General features: G+C 40.4%; 1 protein-coding gene across 2 annotated transcripts in view; it reads right to left on the bottom strand.

Moving 5' to 3' along the window:
- LOC128732848 (uncharacterized protein DDB_G0283357) overlaps positions 1-23,128 on the bottom strand; it is a 126,222-nt gene that overhangs the window by 63,552 nt on the left and 39,542 nt on the right. For both annotated transcript variants that reach the window (XM_053826261.1, XM_053826262.1), the window contains exon 2: positions 19,064-19,089. The gene's annotated coding sequence lies outside the window, so the exon portion shown is untranslated. The remainder of the gene's footprint in view (positions 1-19,063; positions 19,090-23,128) is intronic.

Genomic DNA, 23,128 nt, shown 5'->3' with positions numbered 1-23,128 from the left:
AAGTGGCACCAAAATGATCAAGGCTAAGCTCGGAAACAAATTTCTATATTTTTCTACCTGACAAAGTGATGTTACATGAACAAGTGAAAAATAATACTGCATTTGTGGAAAACTTTATCATCACGGAGTGTCTTTCCAAGTCGATTGGATTTTCTTCATCATACGAGTGAGTGAGTGAGTGAGTGAGTAGTCAACCGGCTGCAGCATAACTTTCAACGACGGAAAAAAAGCAAATCTATGCCGCGGCACATGTAATTCCACTTGAAAATGTAGAACAACTTATTATCATCATACATTCAGGCTCCGGAAAGTTCGACCGGATGGAGACAGGCGAGTGCATCTTTTCTTTCCCAACCCAACCCAACTCCGCGTGCTACCGCGCCCTGCCGGAGAAGGAAGTTTTCAGTTTTCAGATTACATACCACCGAAATTGCATCCTCCAGCTTGCTAGCTTGCTTTGCCTGCCAGCCAGGCTGGAATGGTTATGAGCCGCAACGAAAGCAAACGAAACTCGTTAAGAACAAAGATGCATTATGCACCAGCACGGCCTGCCAAAGGAGCATGGCAAATCGGAGAACGAAACGGGAAATAAAATGTACGTACGGAACGGCGGCGGAAGGAAAAGTTTATGGGCGTCATGCCACACTTGCACATGTGTGACTGTGACTGGTTGGGTTTTTAATATTTTGAATGATGTTCTGTGTGTTCCAGTTTGAATTGAATGGAAGGGTGGAACGCCTATAACTCTCGCTCGCCAAAGCACCGGTTTTGTAGAGAAAACAACACTATCCCATCCGCCGCCATAATTAATTACATTTTTAGGGCGATAATTGAGATATGGATGCCGCAACGGGTTTTGAGTTACAATTAGGATTGTCATAAATTCAAGTGTCCCAAGCAAGAACAAGGGAGAGTTTGTGTTATTTTTTCTGTTGTAATGAGTTTTTCATCTGTTGGGTTGGATTGCGAAGTAAGTGCCGGGTCTCGACTGGGGTCAAAGCACTCAGCTGAAATTGGATTTTCCGTTGCATTCCAACGGAACGGAAGTCGGCATGATTTATGAAGGACTCCAGAGGTAAACTCAAAACCGCTAAAGTGCACGATAAGATTTACGACGAGGCAGCCAACTACTGGACCACATTTAGAAAGTGAATGTAATCCACTGCTGGCAACTTACGCTGCATACAGTAAGCTTTTAGTTGCTGCAAAATTCAAATCTCTCTCTCTCTTTGCTAAGCTGAGCCACTGCCAAATTGGTTTAATTTAAATCACTTAACTAATACTTGGTGACTGTGTTGCAAGTGCAGTTTCAATGTATTGTGTGTCTGTTTCTGAACACAGCCCGAACGAATTTTGTGCTATCAAACTACTGAATGAGGCAAGCGAGATGCAAATAATGTCACCATTTCGAAATAGATGTCACACTTTTTTTTGCCTGGCGGCCCATTTAGTTGAATTGTATGTACGCTGCATTTCGTTCAGCCTCACCTTTAGATGTATTGGATGTCTGCAATTAAAAGAGTGGCTGCGTAGTGCATTTGGATGCTGTATATAATAGGCGTCACGTCAGTCAGTGTTGCGTTCTAAATTGGCCCTGACTTTTTATGCTCGTCATGCTGTATAATGATACTTGTTGAGTGTCGCGTTTAGTGCGGCAATTAATGATACGCCTATTGTCAAGATTAAAATACACACTCTAAAAATTTTCTTAATACCTGGCTTGACTTGAACAGTTAAACGGGTCGTATGTATTAAATTTGACACCTTTGTAACGTGGTTGTAAGTAATTAGACCAGAATTTGAACTTGGATCTACACTGGGCTGGGATTATGATTTAAATTGGACTTGGATCAACTAGAATCTAGATTTCAACTTGCACTGGGACATCGGCTGGAGGTCTCGAGTAGCAAAAAAGCAAAGCCTTGGGCTTAAACTTTCTTACTAAGACTTGAGACTTGACCCTTCTCTATCGACAGACTTCACAGCCGACTATTAGAATACAGGACAGTTACGGGGCTAGTGCAACAATCCTTCCAGATGGGTATGAAATGGGGAAGGCAAATGAGGAGCGTCCAATATAGCTCTAGCCATCCCAAGCCCCTACCTAGCGCCTCCACGTGGTCAGACCTGGTAATGCTCTACTGAGTAGCCAAGCTAGAAGGTGCGTTGCTGGGTGGTTCCCGGCTGCCTGGTCTCAAAACCGCGGTTTTGGGCAGACGGCGGAGCCACACGGGCCTAGCTAATAGGTAAGCCTAATAAGTTATTTTAATTATTTTTTAAGTTTTAGCTTATGAAGCATCTCCTGCTATATAGTAAAAACCTTGGCCAAAACGAGTTTTAATACTGCACATGGATACCAGAATGAAAAATTAAATTAACTATTAGAAGCATTTATGGAACCTTAAAGGACGCTACTCTATTCCATAGGAAGGACTGCTGGGAGATTGTTCTATTTTTACCTTATATACCACATTTCATCTTAATATCATATTATTAATGGTATTATTATAGATATCATTATTGTGGAAGACTGGATGATGAAGTGGATTGCCCACCTGAATCCTTAAGGTCTGCAGCAAATATGGCACTGCTCAATTCAAAACAAACAAATCATCACGTGGGTTAAAGTTGGTACAGCGAAATTGATTTTTACATGGAAGGATCCTAATGCTGGAAGGCGACTCTTATAACCCCGGAATGCGTACAAGTGCCTCTGCTTGTGGGTCCGCCCAATCCCTTTTGGCCCTTCTGTAACAACATTACACAGTGGTCCAAACAGCAAAATACGTGATCGTTTGATATAGCGCCGAAACGTGAAGTTTTTCGCATATAACGTCTTTAGGAACATTTCTTGGTATAACAAGCCCCTTCTTGTGAGAGAAATCTTTGGGTGATTAATTACCTTAAAAGTGAGATACGAAATTTATTTTCTCGAATATTCGAGATACAGGTTTAGTACTTTCGGCAAAGTTATAGTAAATATCAATACAAACAACTTTGTCAAAGACACCATACTTGTATCTCTTCATCGAAATTATCTATGAAGCGTTATTCATGGAAAAACCCTTCAAAACAGTTTTTAAACCCTGAGTTGTTCTGGTCAACTTTTACGTGTTCATAGTGCTCTTGAAAGTTGTTTATCTTGCTAAAATCAACGTTTTTGTAGAACATTATTATACGTGATTTTCTGAAGTTTCGGAGATATTGAACATTTTTGATGAAAAATAGTACTACTTTGAGCTTAAATATTTCCCAAGGTGGCAAATGGTGGCAGATCAAACAACTCGTACTTAAAAGTACAACAAAAAGATGTGTTGCTTATTTTATTTTTTGTTTGAGTAAAGTTAATTGTTAACTGCTTGTCAATTCGTGTTTTCTAATTAAATAGACGAAAAAGTCATTCCGAGAAAATTCGGTCTTCTGTGACTGTTGTTGTAATTCGGCCATTTGGATTTCGGCCATTCGTGATTCGACCATTTGTGTTTCGGCCATTTGGTACCAGCCCATTATGAGTGCGATATTTTGAAAAGACACCAATCGAAGGTATTGATCAAAATAGACTTAAGTTAGTTATTTGGAAGCTTTTCTCTTATTAATTACGTCAAATAATTTTGAGTCTACATTCATTTTCGACTCGAAAATAGGTAAAAAAATTGCTGGTAACTTGACTTGTTAGAAATAGATTGTCACCATAAACAAAATGTCGTTTATTGCATCAGAAGTACATTTTAATTGTTCGATAAACATGACTGTGAAGGATTTTTAAAACAACTATAACTTTTGAGGATACAAACAGATACAGTCAATTGCCACTTGATTTTAAAGGTTTTTTGTTGTACTTTAAAGTACGAGTTGTTTGATCTGCCACCATTTGCCACCTTGGGAAATATTTTAGCTCAAAGTAGTACTATTTTTCATCAATAATGCTCAAAATCTCCGAAACTGCAGAAAATCACGTATAATAATGTTCTACAAAAACGTTGATTTTAGCAAGATAAACAACTTTTTAGAACACTATGAACACGTAAAAGTTAACCAGAATAAGTCAGGGTTTAAAAACTGTTTTAAAGGGTTTGTCCACGAATAACGCTGCATACATAATTTCCATGAAGAAATACAAGTTTGGTATCTTTGACAAAGTTATTTGCATTGATATTTACTACAACTTTGCCGAAAGTACCAAACCTGTACCTCGAATGTACGAGAAAATAAATTGTTTATCTCACTTTTAAGGGAATTAATCACCCAAAGATTTCTCTCACAAGAATGGGCTTGTTATACCAAGAAATGTTCCTATAGACACTATATGCGAAACACTTCACGTCTTGGTGCAATATCACACGATCACGTATTTCGCTGATTGGACCACTGTGCATTAGTGTGAAATTCATTTGATAATCAAATTTGGATCTACTGTAATTCTACCCACATACATTGGCAAGTCCTTGAAATGATGGTGGCTTTCCCCTACTACTACTACTAGTGCAGCAATCCTCCCAGATAACACAACATCGTAATATAAACTTCCCATTAAATAATTGTATTTATGTCAATTTTAGATTGGAATTGTATAGTGATTAGAATAAATAAAAACAAAGTGAACAATAACTTGTTTTGCAGTCGTGCGTGCCCTCATATAGAACTCATGACTGTGAATTATAAAGCAGTATAGATGATTGCAATATTAAGTTATAGCTTAATCATATATCCAGGAGTATTAAGTTGCGTGTTCTAAAAATTACGCAAGATAGAATTACAAATGGTTGTCAAAATTTTCGTACGTACATTGCCTCTACTCTGGTACTTATATGTTCTTATGTGATATGAAATTTAACTTTTTCGTTCAGATATGATATTGTATTTCGCAGTTGCAATCGAGATATAGAAACCAAACTGTTTACCGGGCTACTGGCTCTATCTAGTAGAACCGCCTAACTGAGATTCTAGTATACAACGACTGGCTTGTTAAGACCATCAGCTTCGTACCTCGAAACCAACTAAGCGAGCCCGAGTAGCATATGCCGTCAAATTAAGTAACAGTAACCCCTAGTGACAAAATTAGGTATTAGACTAAACGAGCGGCAATAGTTTAGTGAATAAAACATTCGGGTACCAACCGAAGGAGAGTGAGTGTGAGCCCCAGCAAAGGCGCCGGTAAGGACTACGGACCAGCAGAGCTTTATTAATATGACTGAGAAACCATGGCAATATCACCACTTCTACTATGCAAATCAGTTGCTTCGTTAATCACCTCTTTTTCCAAGGTATTTGTCAAAAAATTGGTGAATCAGGAAGCATTTCTCACTGTAAAAATACGGGCTAATTGTGTCCCGAAACGCTGGAATGTGTCACAGGTTTATTTCCAGGATTTAGGAGGAGGAATAAAAAGAAGCAGTGATTTGTCGCATCTACAAAAACCAGATCCTGTTACATCGGTTGTTACCGATATCACAAGGTTTCGTAGGGAATTACCAGGAAGAGTCTCGCACTACTACGGATCAAATTTTTACCACCCGACAGATGCCAAAATGTCGGGAATACAACGTGCCCACGCATCACATCTTTATTGACTTCAAAGCAGCATACGATACAGTCGATCGGCGAGATCAGCTACGGCAGATAATACGGACAAACTGTCGCGACTGATCAGAGCCCTTGGATCGATCGAGTGATTTGTTTCGTCATCTCGGGGACACTCTCGAGTCTCTTCGAGACGCCATTATGGCTACCTTTCCTTACGCTTATTGTCCGTATGCTTAATGGGGTACACTCAACGCTACGATCAAGAAGCATGTACGCCAACGTACAAAACCCTTATTAGACCGGTAGTTATTTATGGACATGAACCTGTCACGTTGCTCACGGAGGACACACGCGCCCTTGTCGTGTTCAAGCGGAATGTGCAGCGAATGCTGTTTGACGGGGCATAAACTGAAAGCGGAGAGTGGCGGAGGCGCAGAAATCACGAGCTACAGGATAGATCAGGCGGAGAAACGCTAGCAAAGGCTCTGCACTGGGTTATTTCCAGGATTTGGAATGAGGAAAGGCTACCGGAGGAATGGATGGAAGGAGTGGTTTGTCCCATCTACAAAAAGGGTGATCGGTTAGACTGCTGCAACTATCGTGGTATTACGCTGGTAAACGCCGCCTACAAAGTACTCTCCCAGATCCTGTTACGCCGGCCGTCACCGATAGCACAAGGTTTCGTAGGGAATTATCAAGCGGGTTTCATGGGGGCTCGCGCAACTACGGACCAAATTTTTACTATCCGACAGATCTTGCAGAAATGTCGGGAGTACAACGTGCCCACGCATCACATCTTTATTGATTTCAAAGCAGCATACGATACAGTCGAACGAGACAAGCTATGGCAGATAATGCACGAATACGGTTTTCCGGACAAACTGACGCGACTGATCAGAGCTACATTGGATCGAGTGATGTGTTTCGTACGCATCTCTGGGACACTCTCGAGACGCGACGAGGGTTGAAACAAGGTGACGGTCTATCCTGCATGCTGTTCAATATCGCTCTTGAGGGGGTGATCCGACGAGCGGGCATCGAAACGAGAGGCATGATTTTTACCAAGAGTAGCCAACTTCTAGGCTTTCCAGATGACTTCGATATCATTGCCAGGAGCTTTGCGACGGCGGAGGCAATCTACGCCAGACTGAAAGCGGAGTCTAGGAGAATTGGGCTAAAAATAAATGCGTCGAAGACCAAATACATGAAAGGAAGAGGCTCAAAGGAAACAAACGCGCGCCTCCCACGGAGTCTTCCCACGCCGACAATGGTCTTCTGCTCTTCTAAAATTCTGATCTAAACATTGTGATAGGAGTAAAGTTACATGGGCTTGATTTTCAAAGCTAAGTTTAGCTGAACCCCAAATCTAAGTTTCAGGATTAAAAAAGCGCGCCGAAGCCTTTACGTAATGCAGACGGCCAATTGGTAATTCTTGGGAACTTAAACCTAAATACACAGGCAGCTGGTGCGCCAACCATTCCAATCTAGTGGACAAATTTCGCTAGAATTATACTCTACTGGCCATCCAACCACCGACACGTGCTCGCAGAATACGTACAGAGAAGTATATATCTGCCGAAGCCGCTAGTGTTGATAAGGACCGTAAATTGTCGATTCGATTGGGACTGGATTGCTCGACCATATAACGATTTCACGCAGGGATCTTGAAATAAAACATACAGTTCTTTTGAAACTAGCCGGATGACCAGCCGCAGCGTTGAATTTTTGGAGAATGTGTTTTAGATCCGAAAATATGTTCAGTGACGAAGCTCATTTCTGACGTAATGAGCAGTAACCGGCAACACAAGGACTGCCGAGAAAAAGCCATTGGTCCGACTGATATATGGTTTCAACAAGACGGCGCTACATGCCACACAACATTTAAAATAGCAACTGAAAGACGAAGTTTGGTAGGCAATATAACCTTCATTTTGGACCTGTAAATTGGTCATCTAGATCATGAGATTTCAATTGTCTGCACTACTTTTTGTAGGGTTATGTCAAGCCTCTCAAGTCGCAGTCAATATTTGAATGAAAATATCAAAGGTTTATAATAATTTAACGCTCGATGTGCAATATTCCAACGGGAACAACTTTTACTAACATAATTTCATTAGTCATCAATATTCTACGGTAAGTGAAACAACTGCCCAAATCTCAAAACACCAACTTGCCCGATTTAGTTTTGTTTAGTTTAATTTGCTTCTCAGCGTAATTAATACATCACATTCTCTACTTTCACTTGCCTTTTCTCAGAATACTGCTAGATGAACATTTCCGTGAAGAAGCAAATAAACATCACTGTTTCACTGATATAATTAGACCCGCGGTACAGTCGCCGTGCGTCGGTGAGCTGGGAATCAAAATCTGCAACTGTGTTCCAATGAAATAAGCACCTCAACTGGAGTGTTCCCAATTACCACCAAATAAAGACACAGTTTCTAATCTGCCGACGACCGGCCGGTAACAAAAAGCACCCGAAGCGTCAAAGCAATAATCACGTACTCAAACCCGAGTGGGAAACTAATCATCAAAATAAATAATTTCATAAAAACTGTAAACAGTTCAGCTTAGCTTTCCTAGGAGCCCCTTCTTTCGGGTTGACTTTAGAGGCCGACTAAAGTTTTACGATGATCTCTCGGCCCTGATGCGCCTCTCTCGCTCGCGAGGGGTACAAAACCATTCGACGACCTTCATCTTTCACACTCAACGGGAAATTTTTAAACTGAGAAAACAAAAAATCGATACACCAAGCGGCAAGCAAAGCTATTTTGTCAGCTGCTAAGACGTAGGTTAGGTACCTACACTTTCCATTACACTACTGACTGGGATGAATTGTGGGAAATTGTCGCTTTCGGAACCTTCGACACCGGTTGACAAATGACACGCGGAAAAAATCCTAGCCCAGCTGTTGTCATTGTCAGTCCCAGCCCAGCCAGTCAGTCAGTCAGTCAGCCGTCGGTCGGTCGATGACGATAGCAAGTGTGGGCATGTGAAAGTCGGATAAGCAACCGCGACGACGACGTCACCGACTGACATTCCTCCCTTATTGTTGTATACGACCGTCACGTGGTCGTGGCCAAAGGGAGTCGGGGCTGGCTGCATTTGCAGTCGACGTTCGTCATATCTTCACTTGTACGGTCGGTCTATCTGTTTACATCATAAACATGTGGCTGTTTGAAGTTGTTTACCGTGCGCTTAGAAGCGCTACTAATGATCTGTTTTTGGAATAATTTACTCTAGTTTACGAGCCAAATTGATGACAAACGGTACAAGGGCTGTGATGGAATTTCCGAAGCATGGTATAGTGTGAGACAAATGAGTGGTATTATTACGTATTGTTGACAGGGTGAAATTGTTTATTATTCTGAAAATGGTGGGAAACTTGCTCGACATTAATCTCAATCGGTTTTCGTCTTGAAGTCGAGTGATTCTGGATGATTAGAATCAACCTTGTCAATGTTTTATGATCAACAATAAGGGACGGTCCGAGATGACTAACTTGAGGAACTCTAAAACTATCTAGAACCACCTATTTGTGCCATTTCATCAAAATACACTAATAAATTGCTACACTCATCCGAGGTTCACAGCTCAAACAATTTAGAGTATAAATTTAGTTGCAAAAGCACCATTACAAGCATAACATGCATCTGCAACATATGAATAAAACTACACATTCGACGCTCTACTCCAGATAAACCATCGACGAACACTTCTTTCGCCTCGCCGCTTGTATTGCTACACTGAAACATAATTAACTCAACAAGCTAAATTTTCCCATAAATCATGCCGCACAGTTGGTCACATGCGCAGAGCCGTGTACGCGGTAATCAAACGATTCACATCCGACACGGACGCGGCTGGCTGGCTAGCTTAGCTCGACGCGGAGATCGGTTGTAAGCCCCATGCCTCTAACATGACAAGCGCTGAGCTGACTATTATATTGCTTTTCAATGCACAGAAATGCATAAATTTCACCAGCATCATCACACTGCTGATGCTGACTGGTTGTGTAGTGTTTTTTTTTCTTGATTCCCGATTCGATATGCTGCTCTGCAGCGGATGATGGTAATAATAGCGATGCAATGGTGTCGACTTTTGGACTCTTGCATAGCGAAGAACTCGAACCAACCGCCTCAAAGCTAGCGTTTACTTACAGCAGAGATGGGAAGCGCATGCGTTATGCTCTTATTGCTCGCGAGGCGAGTTTGTTTTTAGCATAACATTGTTTATTTGTTGGACCGAACATGAAGGTGTATTAGAGAGCAAGCGATCGATGAGTCAAATCTCGGACGGAGATCAACGGACCCGGAAAGTAGCCGAAGGCTACGGCACTTACACTACATATTTTGGCCTTTTCCAATTAACGTCACCGATGGGTGGTCACAGTTAAATAAACAGCGCCTCCCACAGTCACCATCCGGCGCGCCAACCTCGTATCGCGTACGCACATCCAAACAATCCCGTTGTTTCGCTCGCAGAATTTCGTAAACTGTTAAATTAGTATTATAACAACCTTCTTTAGTCGGTAAAACACTTTTGTTATAAAGAAAAATAATCACAGTTTTCCACTCGCGCGCGTCAAGGCACTTTACATCAATTCACGGAAAACAACCAACGGACGAATGGACGCGAACGGCAGCGGCAAGTGTAACGCGAACGACTTTTCACAACAAACTAAAGGAAACCGCGCGCGCCCTCCGGCTGCGATTCTAATTTCGTGTCAACCGATCAAAGGCCAGCCGTAGCCAGCAGTGTACAAACACATCGGAACGGTTCCATCACACACAACCGTGCTGCCCGTGCCCGTGCCCGTAGGAGCTATGCTTAATTTAGAAAAACTCAGACACGTTCTGGGATAGGAGCACGCTGCTGCCTGGAGAGGATGGATGCTGGGCCGAAGCGCGGGTACATACAGAAGAAGCGCGTGAGAGGCAGGTTTGTGTTCATCTTGAATGTTATGTTCCTTCTGAACCGCGAAAAACCGCCAGGAGCTGACGGACGCGGACTTCAGCTGGAGGGTTGTTTGTGATTTACGTAATGGGAAAAGAAGACGGCATTGTTTTGGTTCAATTCAAACAATCTACTATGGAGCGTGCACTCTGGAATAAATCAAAGACAATTGATTATATCGTTGAGCGACCAGCAGCGAATGAAAAGATTTAACTAATTCCTCTGTTTTTGACAACAGACATTCAAAAACCCTTCCTTAGAAAAGAGAGTTCTTATTATCATGTTTTCGCAAATCAAAAAAAATGGAAAATATGCTATTGACGTTCTCCACTCATATCTTTCGGGAAGGGCTAATCATAATATATTGAGTTTAACGGCATGAAATCAAACTTATTAAACAGAACAAGCGGAGTCCCGCAGAGGTCAATTTTGGGACGGTTTTTGTTTACTATGTTCATAAACGATCTGCCTGAGCAGCTTCTGCGCTGTAAATTTCTTCTGTACACTGATGATTTTCAATTATATCTTTATTCCGGGAAAACTAGTGAAATTTACACGGTTCATTTTCACTCTGGTTGGGTGTACATCAATGGTTGGAGAATTCGCGAAAAAATGATTATCTGAATCGACGAACATGCCTCATGAACATACACTATTCGTCTGCCTCGGCGATAATGTATCCATCGGCTTTGAATTTTATCACAAACATAACCTCATTGATTGTGAACATCGGAATTCGTTTGAAAATTAAATATTGAACATTGGGTATAGCCGATTTAGCCGATTTCAACTGCTTGATTCCACTGCTCGACTGGACTACTCGACTCGACTGCTCGAATGAACTGCTTGACTCAACTACTCGATTAGACTATTCGAATCGGTTGCTCGACTCAACTGCTCAACCCGATTGCTCGACTCAACTGCTCGACTAGACTACTCGATTTGATTGCTCGACTCAACTGATAGCTTGATTCAACAGCTCGACTAGACTGCTCGACTTAGCCACTCAACCCGATTGCTCGACTTAACTGTTTGATTCGACAGCTCGAGTTAACTGCTCGATTCAACTGCTCGACTGAACTGCTCGACACAACTGTTCGACTCAACTGCTCGACTAAACTACTCGATTCAACTGCTCGACTGGACTACTTGACTTAACTGCTCGATTAAACTGCTCAACTCGACTGCTCGGTTCAACTGCCCAACTTGACTGCTCGACTCTACTACTCGGCTGGACTGCTAGACTGAACAGCTTGATTTCTGTTTTATTCGACAGCTCGACTTAACAGCTCGATTCAACTGCTCGACTGGACTACTCGACTCAATTGCTCGACTGGACTACTGGACTCGACTGCTCGACTCATCTGCTCAACTGGATTATTCGACTCAACTGCTCGAATAAACCATTCGACAGGACTACTCAACTCAACCGCTCGAATCGACTGCTCGAATGAACTGCTCGACTCGACTGTAGATTGCTCGATTTGACTTCTCGACTTGACTGTTCGACTCGACTGCTCGACCCAACTACTTGACTCGATTGCTTAATTCGACTGCTCGACTAGCAGTCGACTCGATCGCTTGTCGCGATATCATGTTAAATGTTAAATCAGACCGGACCAAGTCGCAAATTTTAAAAAATGGGTTAATGATTGCAAACGATCAAGAATTTTCTAAGCAACATTTTACTCTAATCAGACTACATAAATGTAGCAAACAGCCAGAAGTTTTTATTCAGTTAAATAAAATCCAATACGACCATAAAAACTATTGGTTTCAGTTTCCGGCTATGACTCTTTTATGTACAACATGGGTATGAAATGGAGAAGGCAAATGAGGTAGCGTCTAACATAGCTCCAGCCATCCCAAGCCCCTACCTAGCGCCTCCACGTGGCCTTACCCGGTAATGCTCTATTGAGTAGCTAAGCTAGGAAATGCGATTCCCGGCTGCCTGATCTCAAAACTGCGGGTTTGGATGACGGCTGAGTCACACGACCTTGTTAGTAGGTAAGCTTAACATAAGTTATTTTAATTATTTGTTTCGTTTTAGCACATGAAGCAAGCACCTCCTACTGTACAGTGAAAACTCGAGCCGAAGAAAGTTTAAATAATGCTCATGGATACCAGAAGAAAAAATTAAATTAATAATACAAGCACTCATGTAAACTTAAATAATGTAACTCTATTCCATTCGAAGGACTGCTGGTGAGATTGTTCCATTTTTGCCCATATATCTTCATATAATGTATATACACATATTTTATTACATTGCCATATACCATCATTTTCGTAAAGGGGAAGGAGCATCAGAGTATCGAATGAATCGAAGACTGGATGAGGGATGTGGAAACCAGCCCAAGTCAGATAAGGTCGGAGAGGATTTTGATGCGCCCACAAAGCACACAAATCATCTCGCAAGATAAGTTTGTACGGTGAAGTTATGTATCTAGAAACCGGAAGTGTATGCTGGAAGGAGTGTCTAATAATCCCGTGGAATGATATAAGCGACATCGGCTGTAGATCCACTCAACCCCTCTTGGTCCTTCACGAACCGCACTGACATGAAAGTTGTTAGGTAGATAAACTCGATTCTGCAGTAATTCTACTTGCATACAATGGGAAACCCTTGAGGTGATGGTGGCTACCCCCATACATACATACATACATATATTAGCTTATATTTTATTCTTCATTAGATTACTTACTATTTTTCGGTTCTTTCTCCTTGAAAAAAGTAGCATCCGTTATTTAGTTTTGGTTTTCTACCAAGGAGCCACGGTTTCATACGTTGGATCATATGATGGAAAGCTGCCATTTTGTATTGAAAAGAAGGGTTTGAAGTGCTAGGTATGACCCTTTAGTATACGTGGGTTTTCTATAAACTTCAAATTTGAAACTGCAAAATTTTCTTATCACAGCAACGTCTAGGAATGGGAGTCCACCGTTCTGCTCTACTTCGAATGTAAATCTAATGTCTAATACAGCAAAGTTGTTCAACTCTAAAAGACAATTTATGTTAAATTAAAGACTAAGTTCCAGTTTGGCCTTTAAACACATAACACGTAATAACTTTTTATAGGAAAGAGATAGAAGGACAATTTCTATGACAAAATTGTAGCCAAAGAATATATAAGTAACTTTGCCAAAGACATAGTAGGCATATTTTTTATAGTTTTTGTCTCACAGGGTGTTTTATATAAAGACCCCTCAAAAATAACTTTTTCGCGAATTACTTCAAATGTAATGGTTTTGTTGGATCATAATGTTTTACAAAGTTGTTTCTCTTATCAAAAGACATATTTCTGTAGAATATTGTATGTTGAAAACTCGTACGTATAACGAGTTCTAACGTTTTCCCTGTGTTTTTTAGTCTTTTTCAGAACACTCAATATTTAGTGAACGGGACACAAAACTAATAGTTCTTGCAAAACGGATAGTTTACCTTTTAAACCGACCGGTTTCGGAAAATGTGATTCCCGTCAAGCGCGCTGATGTTCAAGATGTGGAATAACAAACAAAAACTTTTTTTGGCTTTTATTTTGATCGAAAATTGTCTCAAAAAGACATTATTGATGGTAGATTAAGCACATTTGCAAAGTAATAAAAATTGAAAGACAGTTATTTATCCAAAAAAAGCTCGGGCTTTGAAACGGTGGTTCTACAATTGATGGAGGGACGGTAGGGGAAAGTAGGTGCATGAGTTCCACCTTCCAGCATTGGACAAAATGTAAGAGTCACAACAATTTGTTAAGCATAGCTACCTATTACCTCCCCCCTTCCTTTCCACTCTTTCCCAAAAAATTTTCATTACTTTCCCCTATCGTCTCTCCATCAATTGTAGAACAATCGTTTCAAAAAATATTAATATTAATGCCTGACCGCATTTCAAGGTCGAAGACTAAACACACGAGTTTGGTCAATGTCTTTTAAAGTTTTAGAGTTTTAGAGTCAATGTCTTTCAGAGTTGAACAACTTTGTTTTCCACTTAATTTTCGTTGCTGACCACTGTGCAACGGTTCAGTAGAAGTCTTCTTTCAATTCAATTTATTTTTTATATTTGTCAGAAAGAACTCGAATAGAAAAGGTGAAAGTGGATTCCCCATGGGTGCCCCTAAAGTCTGGGATGTTCGAGAAATTGGAGACGGACAGTAAAGGACATCACACCAGAGAAAATAAGTATATTAATATTTTTTGAAACGGTAGTTCTACAACTGATGAAGGGAAGGTAGGGGAAAGTAATGAAAAAAATTTTAGAATGGAGGGAAAAGAGCGGAAAAGTGAGGGGGAATTATTGGTAGCTACGCTCAACAAGTAGTTGTTGTGACTCCTACCTTTTGTCCAATGCTGGAAGGTTCATGGCTCGAACCAAGCTATAATCTGAGATTATAACCGGATTCGAACCCACCACACCCGTCAGGGCATGTGGCTCGCTGGTACTTATGCACCTTTGAACCATAGAGGCGCTGGACAAAAGGAGACTGCACAACCCCCTTATTGAGCTAGCGATATATCAGGTTGGGTTATTTATAGACACAAATTGTGCCTCTTCCTCCGTCTACTGTAGAAACCACCGACCGAGAAGCTTAATCTAACTTGTTTTTTTTACTGGCAGGACGACGACACTATGCAGGCCCTTGCGAATTACAAGGTACTGCGCTTGACGCTGTTTGTCTGTCAGCGTGTTAGCTGCGTCTCAGCGCGGGTTTCGGGGAAAGGCTCCGTTCCTATGGGATAGATCAACCTTGTGTTTTTAGTCTTGACCTTGAAATGCGATAAGGCATAATAATTAATATTTTTTTGAAACGGTGGTTCTGCAATTGATGAAGGGACGGTAGGCGAAAGTAATGAAATTTTTTTTAGAATGGAGGGAAAGGTGAGTGGGGGGGGGGGGGGGGTTATTGGTAGCTATGCTTAACAAGTAGTTGTTGTGACTTCTACCTTTTTATTAAGTTATTAATCGTTTTTGTTAACTTTTTATTTATTGGTTTTCTTCTATTATTCGCCCTTTTTACTTTATTCTTTTGCTCATTACGAGCGTGTAGGGCGCTATTTCTCCACATATTTGCGTTGGCAAGAACACCTTGTTATATTAGGGACTGTATGCTTGAAGATGTGCTGTACTGATTTCACTGTGTCTGGTTTTTGCTGCGAGGTATTGTGAACCAACTAGCAATGTGTAATTATTTTCATGTTCATAATTCAATCGCCAAAAATTTGATACCGCTTCGCAGTGGTCAATGATTCTAATGATTCTAATCATTAATGAAGCAAAATGTTATTCTCAGATTTCGTTAGTGTTGCTTTTGGTGTTCAGGCTGTGAGTATTTTAATGTAAGCGATCAGTGTCGCTTGCTTTCATGCCTCGTTCGTTGCAAAATTTTTGACAATAACTTTTTTCCAAAGCCCTGACAATTACGCAGTTTTAAATTCGAGCCTTCAGATTTGAAAAGTAATTTGTGTTATTGAGCACGTGAACTAACATTATGTGGTAATTAATTTACAATAGAGTTTCTGTAATGAATTCTGCATTGCTGGCGTTGTTTCCTTGAATCATATCATCTACCAACATGAACCCTGATCTGGTACCTTCCCCTATTAACACAAATCTTATCCCGTCATATTTGTGGGCATCTCCACAGTAGTACCAGTGGTCTCTAGGAACGACAAGCATCGAACTAATATTCTTTCCGGAAAATTGGATAAGGAAGGGTCAGTGAAGCAACGCTTATTATGTTTGTACAAGAAGGATATTCAAACTTAATAAGCGTTGCTTCAATGACCCTCCCTTACCTAATTTGCCTTTAGCTGAGACGGTGCAGTCAAAAGAGAAAATCCCAATCAAACTGTGCGTGCCAACCCTCACTGTACCTATGCGTTCCTCGAGCTGGTACTATTTCCAGTTCAAGCTATCACTGGCAATGGCAGGGTTTCCCCTCTGACCAGCATAACTAATTATGAGTGACCTTCTTGGTTAAATGGGGTAAGATAGAGTTCACCTTGAAGGAAGGGTAATGAGCCTAAGAATTAGCCCGAGATTAAGTTACTTGACTTCGAAAAGCCTTGATTATTCTCCTGCATTCTTTTTCCTTTTGAGTTTATCATTTCTGTAGTATGCTTATGCATAGATCATTCTACTTATTCCACTTTTCGTTTTTTTCGCAACATTTCATTCCTTTTTTATCTTCGTTCTTTACTAGCGTCCATTCCTCCTTACCATCAGTTTTTCTTAACTTTTTCCTTGTCAATTCATTACTATTGTTTTTTTTTTGGGAGGGGCTTCGTAACCATAAGGTTAGAGAGTCTGCTTTGACGATCTAATGGTCGTGAGTTCGAATTTGGGTGAAATCAAAGCCATTCCATGTCGGTCGAGTAAGTTTGTGTACGAGCGTATTCTCAGACCCGTCATTGCTTTGGACCTTCAACCAGATCTTCTCTGTTTCGCGCTTTAATCTGGTTTAATGTTAAGCCAACACCACAGATTTTCTGTCAATAATATCCATATCATCTCCATGACTCTGCTCATAGCGCAGTCCAGCGCTATGTTGCGACCATGAGAGATTATCACCTCGACCATGAGTGTCTAATCACCTCGACATAGTCCTCTGTAAGATCCGAAAAAACTCAACAGTCCACACGACATCCGAACACAGCACTGTGTTCCATCCCGGGGTAACCGTTTTTGTCCATGATTTTCCATTCCATAACACTTTTCGGTCGATGGTATCATATGCAGCTTTGAAGTTAACGAACAAACGTTGCGCTGGAATTCTGTATTCACTGCGTTTGTCGAGCATCTGCCGTAGGTTGAATATTTGATCTCTCGTTGACCGTCCTTCAATGGAACCGGCTTGATAAATTCCTACAAATTTGTTCACAAGTGGTGATAGTCTGTCGTAAGCCTTTTATCAAAAGGTCGAGTTCTTTTTATATTACTTTTTTAAGCTTATTAGAAGTAGATCAAACTGTAAGTTTATTAACCAACAGATATTTCCGATTTTGAGTCAATTCATTCCACGTAAAAATCAGCTTTTTAATTGCAATAAAGACTAACGAATGACAAAGACCATCATGTTAACAAACATATCAAGAATCCTGTCACGAACCTCGCTATGTTTGTTTACAGTTTGAACCAAAAACATTTTCACATGCTGTTTTTCAATTATTTAATGATCGTTATGAGTTTTCGTTTTTAAATATATAATTTCTCGTGATTTTCAAACCCATTCATACGAGACCCGGGCTCACGCCCCGTCCGATTGGTCAATGGACTCTGCCGACTCATAACGATAGCAAAGAGCCGGTTTGGCTGCAAAGCATTGCACCCGATTTCATTTGCGCGATACGTAACGAAGGCACAGGCCCCTCAGCATAAGCTATATAATGCCAAAAAAACATACCAACACACAGATCGTGCTTGTTATGATGAAGCATGACAGCATGAGAGCGCGTCTGCAGCAAGCAACCAGAAGAAGCCGCGGCCGCGGAAAAAGTTGACATCACGAAAATGGATTGGTGCTTTCTTCGGGATGCGGTTCTCCACGGTCGGGAGTGCTGCGCACTCCACAAATCCACTCGGCAAGAGAGTATAGTATGTATAACAATATCTTAAGCCGGCGAAACTGAGTTCGGAGGACCGTCGCGTCGCGTCCCGTCGGGGGAGACTTGACAGCAAGATATTTTAATTTTTTTAATGCACATTATGAGAACTTTGACATGTGGAACGAACGGCTAGTAGCGACAGCGCAAATGGGAGGATATTTTTAAAATCACACCGATACACAAACAAACGTGGCCAATTTTTCTTGTATCTTGATTTCTGAAATGTGAAATGTTATGTTTGAACTGTGTCGACGAAATTGGATCAAATCGAAAACTTTCTTGCAATTGCAGAAGTTTTACGGCCAAAACTCTGCTTCATTTACGGTTAGTTCAGTAAAACCTCATAAGTACCTAGTTAAACCACAGACAGAGCATAACCATAAAATCGATCACACTGCTGGCTGGTTTGGTGGGTTGCCAAGTGCACAAACGTTTTGAATAATTGCTCAAAGTTATTACCGAATCCATCTGCAAACAACAAATGCTAGTGCTAGCTGTTTAGGCGCCATAAAAATGCACCGTTCACTTCGCGGGAAAGTTATGGCTTTTGTTGTTGTTGTTGTTGTTAGACGAACACATTTCGTTGCAGCCTTTCTCCGCTGCAGCTGCACTGCACTGCACTGCAATCGATACAATAGACGATGGTAAAAACACATTGATTAGAAACAAATTTAGAGTATTTTAATGGTGCGACAAACAAAAAGTGCGTCCCTCGAGTGAAGGGCACTTGATACCCTGCATCCCTTCAAAGTTCAACTCACATATATGTGTGTCATTCTCGGAAAATGCCTTACGCACAACTGGTGGAATGTTAATCAACAAATCGTTGCTCAAGTGTTTTTGTCCGTGTCGAACCCACCGAAATCAATCCCGAGTCATTTAGTTGTAGTTGATATTTTCCGGAGAATCGCTTAATTACACTTATCCGTCGCTCTGGAGCGTGCCGACCGGACAAACTGCAGGCATTTTCCCATTAGTTACTTACCAAAATTCCATGAGTCATTCAATGATCTGGAAAGAAAGACAGAGAGGAAAAAAAGTTTCCATATAAGTAAGTAGTTCCATAAATTGTACCCCCTCCTAAGCCGATGATCCCAACGAAGATGGATTGGATTACAAATATGATCACCGGGGTTCGGTTTTCCCCTCGAGTCGTCGGTTGGTTGCGCTGTTCAGATAGCTTAACTTGTCCCCTCGTTCTCCTGTTTAGTCAAGTGAAGCAAACCGAGCGGAGCTCGGCTGCTTCAAAAGAAGCCAATTTCTTTTGAATTTGTTTTATTCGAAACCAGAACAGGATTGTTCCCGAAGATTAATTATTGAAATACTTTGAAACTTAAGTACGTCTACAAGTCGTAAAAAATCGTAGAATCGATAGATTGAGTTTCTCTACAAAAAGCAGTTCAGTGTCTAGTCGCACTTCTGATCCACGATTTTGTTTAATATAATTGTCTCTTGAAATCTATCGAAATCTGCAATTAATCGTTTCAAAGTGCATCGACGAAATGAGCAACATAATCTGTACTTGTAATACTCGCTTTTTACGGGGGTTTTCCGCAACTATTTTTACGCGAATTTCGAAATTTACGCGGTTTAGATTTTATCAGTATGCACAACTTTTATTAAAAAAAAGAATGATCGATTACTTCAAAAGTTATTGAGTACTCATATGGAGATGGTGTATTTAGTGATCCTAGTCTAACTGTCAAGAACCTGCTGGAATCTGGAATACACTGTTCCAGGGACAGTTTTTAATTTAATCTGCACTATTTTTGACATAAGTAAATTAATTGCGTAAACATAGTTCCAGTTTCAAGTCCAATTTCAAGTCTAATTTCTTGTCCACTCTACAATAGTTTCAGGTCTAACTTCAAGTTCGATTTCAAATTCAGTTTCAAAAACAGTTTAGAACCAATTTATATTCATTTCCAATTTTAAGGTAAGTGATGGTGGAAAACTCCAAAAAGAAGATGAAAAATTATGTTCTGTCACATGGAAATTTTTGATAATAGTTTTTCTTGCTGTTATCAACTTCTAATCTTTTAATGATAAAGTTTTTAAAATAACATTGTTTTGTTGTTCCTGAGTTATGGAGGTTTACTTGAATATTTGCCGATTGCAAAAATTTCGTATCTCATGAACCGAGAGCGCACTGCTACGAGCAACAGTGATGTTAAAAACTCGAAATCTCAAAACTCATCAAAAATCAAAATCAACTGTGAATCATGTCAACTTGATCCTATGCAGAAAAATATCACGCATGAGTTTTTCTGTTTTCATAGCAAGAAGCACAAAACTCACACATATTTCTTCCCGCTTGATCATATTCTGCTTTGCTTCAACTGCTACCCGGAGCTATACACCTATACATACAAATTCGTTGTTGAACAGCATAGGCATTCTTTCGTGCGATACGTAACTGTGACTGAGCGTAAGAGAATGAATCTCTACTAAATCGTAAAGTTAAACTAAAACACACATTTAAACTACATGTTTATCTAATTCTTATTAGGCTTTTTACTTTCTAGTTAAGAAAATATCGATTCCCGCGAAGAAAAAATGTTAATTCTGCCAATTTATTTGCCATCTTCATTCATGAATGCGTGCTAGCTTTTTTCGCAGCTGATGTTTTCTCTGGTGGTTAATTCTCTTTCGCTCTCTGGTTCGTTGTATGAAATGCCAGTTGTGGAAGAAGTAAGCAAAATGCTCACAGCTGAATTTGGTTCACATCGCATAGCAACAGAGACTTCGCATAGCGATAGCGCATAGCGAGAGAAATTCATATGTGAGTTCGGCGCTTCTGATCAAAGTTGAAATTTCTTGTGCTTGAAATCTCATTGAGTATTTTGCTGCTATGAATTTTTTAACACTGACGAGCAATCAATTTGCTTTGAAAATGTAACGAAATTTTCTAAACATATTCACAGATCGATTTTCGATGGATCTAGAGGTAGTGTTCCTACTGCTCTCGGAGAATAAATACGTGACAAAACAGGATAGAAAAAGAAGAAAAACGTGAGAGAAGAAAAGAACAGAAACTTGTGCATAAAGAGAAAGACATTGTGAATGGGACGTAAAAGAAAAGTAGGGAAAAATAGAGGGAATAAACGAGAAAAAAGGAAAAACGAGGCAAAAAACGACTTTACAGAAGTTTTCTCTCTTCTGTAGAAGTAGAACTAAAATGGAGAAAAATGAAACAGAAAACGAACAAAACAAAAAGAGAAAATTATGTAAAATGAAAACGGAACGGAAAATAAAAACAAAACGAGATAGAGAAGGAGGAAAAGCAGGACATAATAAGAGGAAGAACGGAGCAAACGAAAAAATAGAAAAACAGGTAACGGGACAGAAAATAAAAAACGAGGAAAAACGGGTCTGAAAAAAAATCTAAACTGAAAAGAAGAGCAAGAAGAAGAAAAGGAGACATAACAAAACAATACAATAAAAAACAAGGCAAATAGATGGCAAACGGGACAAAAAAAGAAAAAAAACGTATCAGAAAAGGTGGCAAAACCAGAAAGAAAAGGATGGAAAAGTAGACAAAAAAGAGAAAACGAAACAAAAAATAAGAGAAACCAAAACGTAATTGAAGAAAAGCGAGTGAAAAAAGAAACCGATTCCCCGTTTCTGAAACGTGAAAACAGGGTAACAAAAACTTACTTGCATCGGCCGGACAGCTCTTGCCGAGCTTTTGGAACATAAAATGGCTGAAATTGTGGCTAAATCGTTGAATAACGATGTTTAGCCAGTTTCTAACGCATTCAATTTTTTTATATCAAAAAAGAGTCTCGATTTTGGCAACATGCGCGGCACGCATTTGTTGCCAAATTTGAAATCCTACTGTGTAAAGGTCCAATTCAAGGACCAGTCGAAGCCGGGATCCAAGTTGAGGTGCAAATCGAGGCCCAAGTCGAAGTCCAATTCAAAGTCCGACATCGAGATTCAAGTTGAGATTTAAATCGAAGTTCAAAACTAGGTCCAAATTGAAAACCAGATCCAAGTCTGCATTAAGGTCAAAATTAAGGTCTCAGTCGAGGTCTAAATAGGGGTCCATGTCGAGGTTCGGTCGAGTTTCAAGCCAAGAACCGAATCGAAGTTTAAGTTGAGAACCAAGTCGAAACCCAAATCGAAGTTCAAATTCAGGTTCAAATCGAGGTCCAGTGCAATTCGAAATCAAAATCCAAATGGAGGTCCAACCTGAAGAGACCCATATCGAAGTCCGAGTCGATATTCAAGCCGTGGTCCAAGTTGAGATCCAAATCGAAGTTCAAAACTAGGTTCAAATCGAGGTCCAAATTAAGGTCTCAGTCGAGGTCCAGTCGAGATTCAAGTTGAGGCTCAGATCAAGGTACAAATTGAAATCCTAATTGGGGTCCAAGTCGAAGTCCAATCCGAGATCCACATTCGTCGACACGTCGACATCTAAGACGAGATCAAGTCGAAGCCTACATCGAAGTTTAAATTGAGCTCTAAATCAAGATCCAAATAGGGGTCCAAGTTGAGGTCTAAACCAAGAATTGAACCGAAGTTAATATTACGGCCCAAATCGAGGTACAGTCGAGATCCAAATCGAGGTACAATTTGAGATCCAAATTGAGGTCCAAGTCGAGATCCATTCGAGGTACAAGTCGAAGTACAAATTAACTAAACCGAAGTTTCTATTAAGGTTGAAATTAAGTTCCAAATCGTTATTTTCAAAATTGATAATATTAATTGATAGAAGAAAAAGGCGAAAAAACGGAAGTTAAAACATGAAAACCGGAGATAGGGGCTCTGTTGCCGCAAAATTGCCGAGTCTGCTGTGACAAACGAATGGTCATGGGTTCGAATCTTAGTAGAATCAGGCCATTCGATGTCAAAGTGACTTTAGTATGGGTTTATTCTCAGGCTCCTCATCACCTTTCTTTCATGCTGAATTCTATATTAGCTCGATATGACCTATTGATAGTGCAAAAATGACTCTTATAGTAAAATGCGCTGGTTATCTGCGCCAGGGATGGCTATAATTGGGGACAGCGCGCTGTCATGTGGAACGAGGTGGGTAAAGTAGAGA

The sequence above is a fragment of the Sabethes cyaneus genome, chromosome 1, assembly GCF_943734655.1.
Source record: "Sabethes cyaneus chromosome 1, idSabCyanKW18_F2, whole genome shotgun sequence".
NCBI lineage: Eukaryota > Metazoa > Arthropoda > Insecta > Diptera > Culicidae > Sabethes > Sabethes cyaneus.
This window is presented reverse-complemented; position numbering and strand designations above follow the sequence as displayed.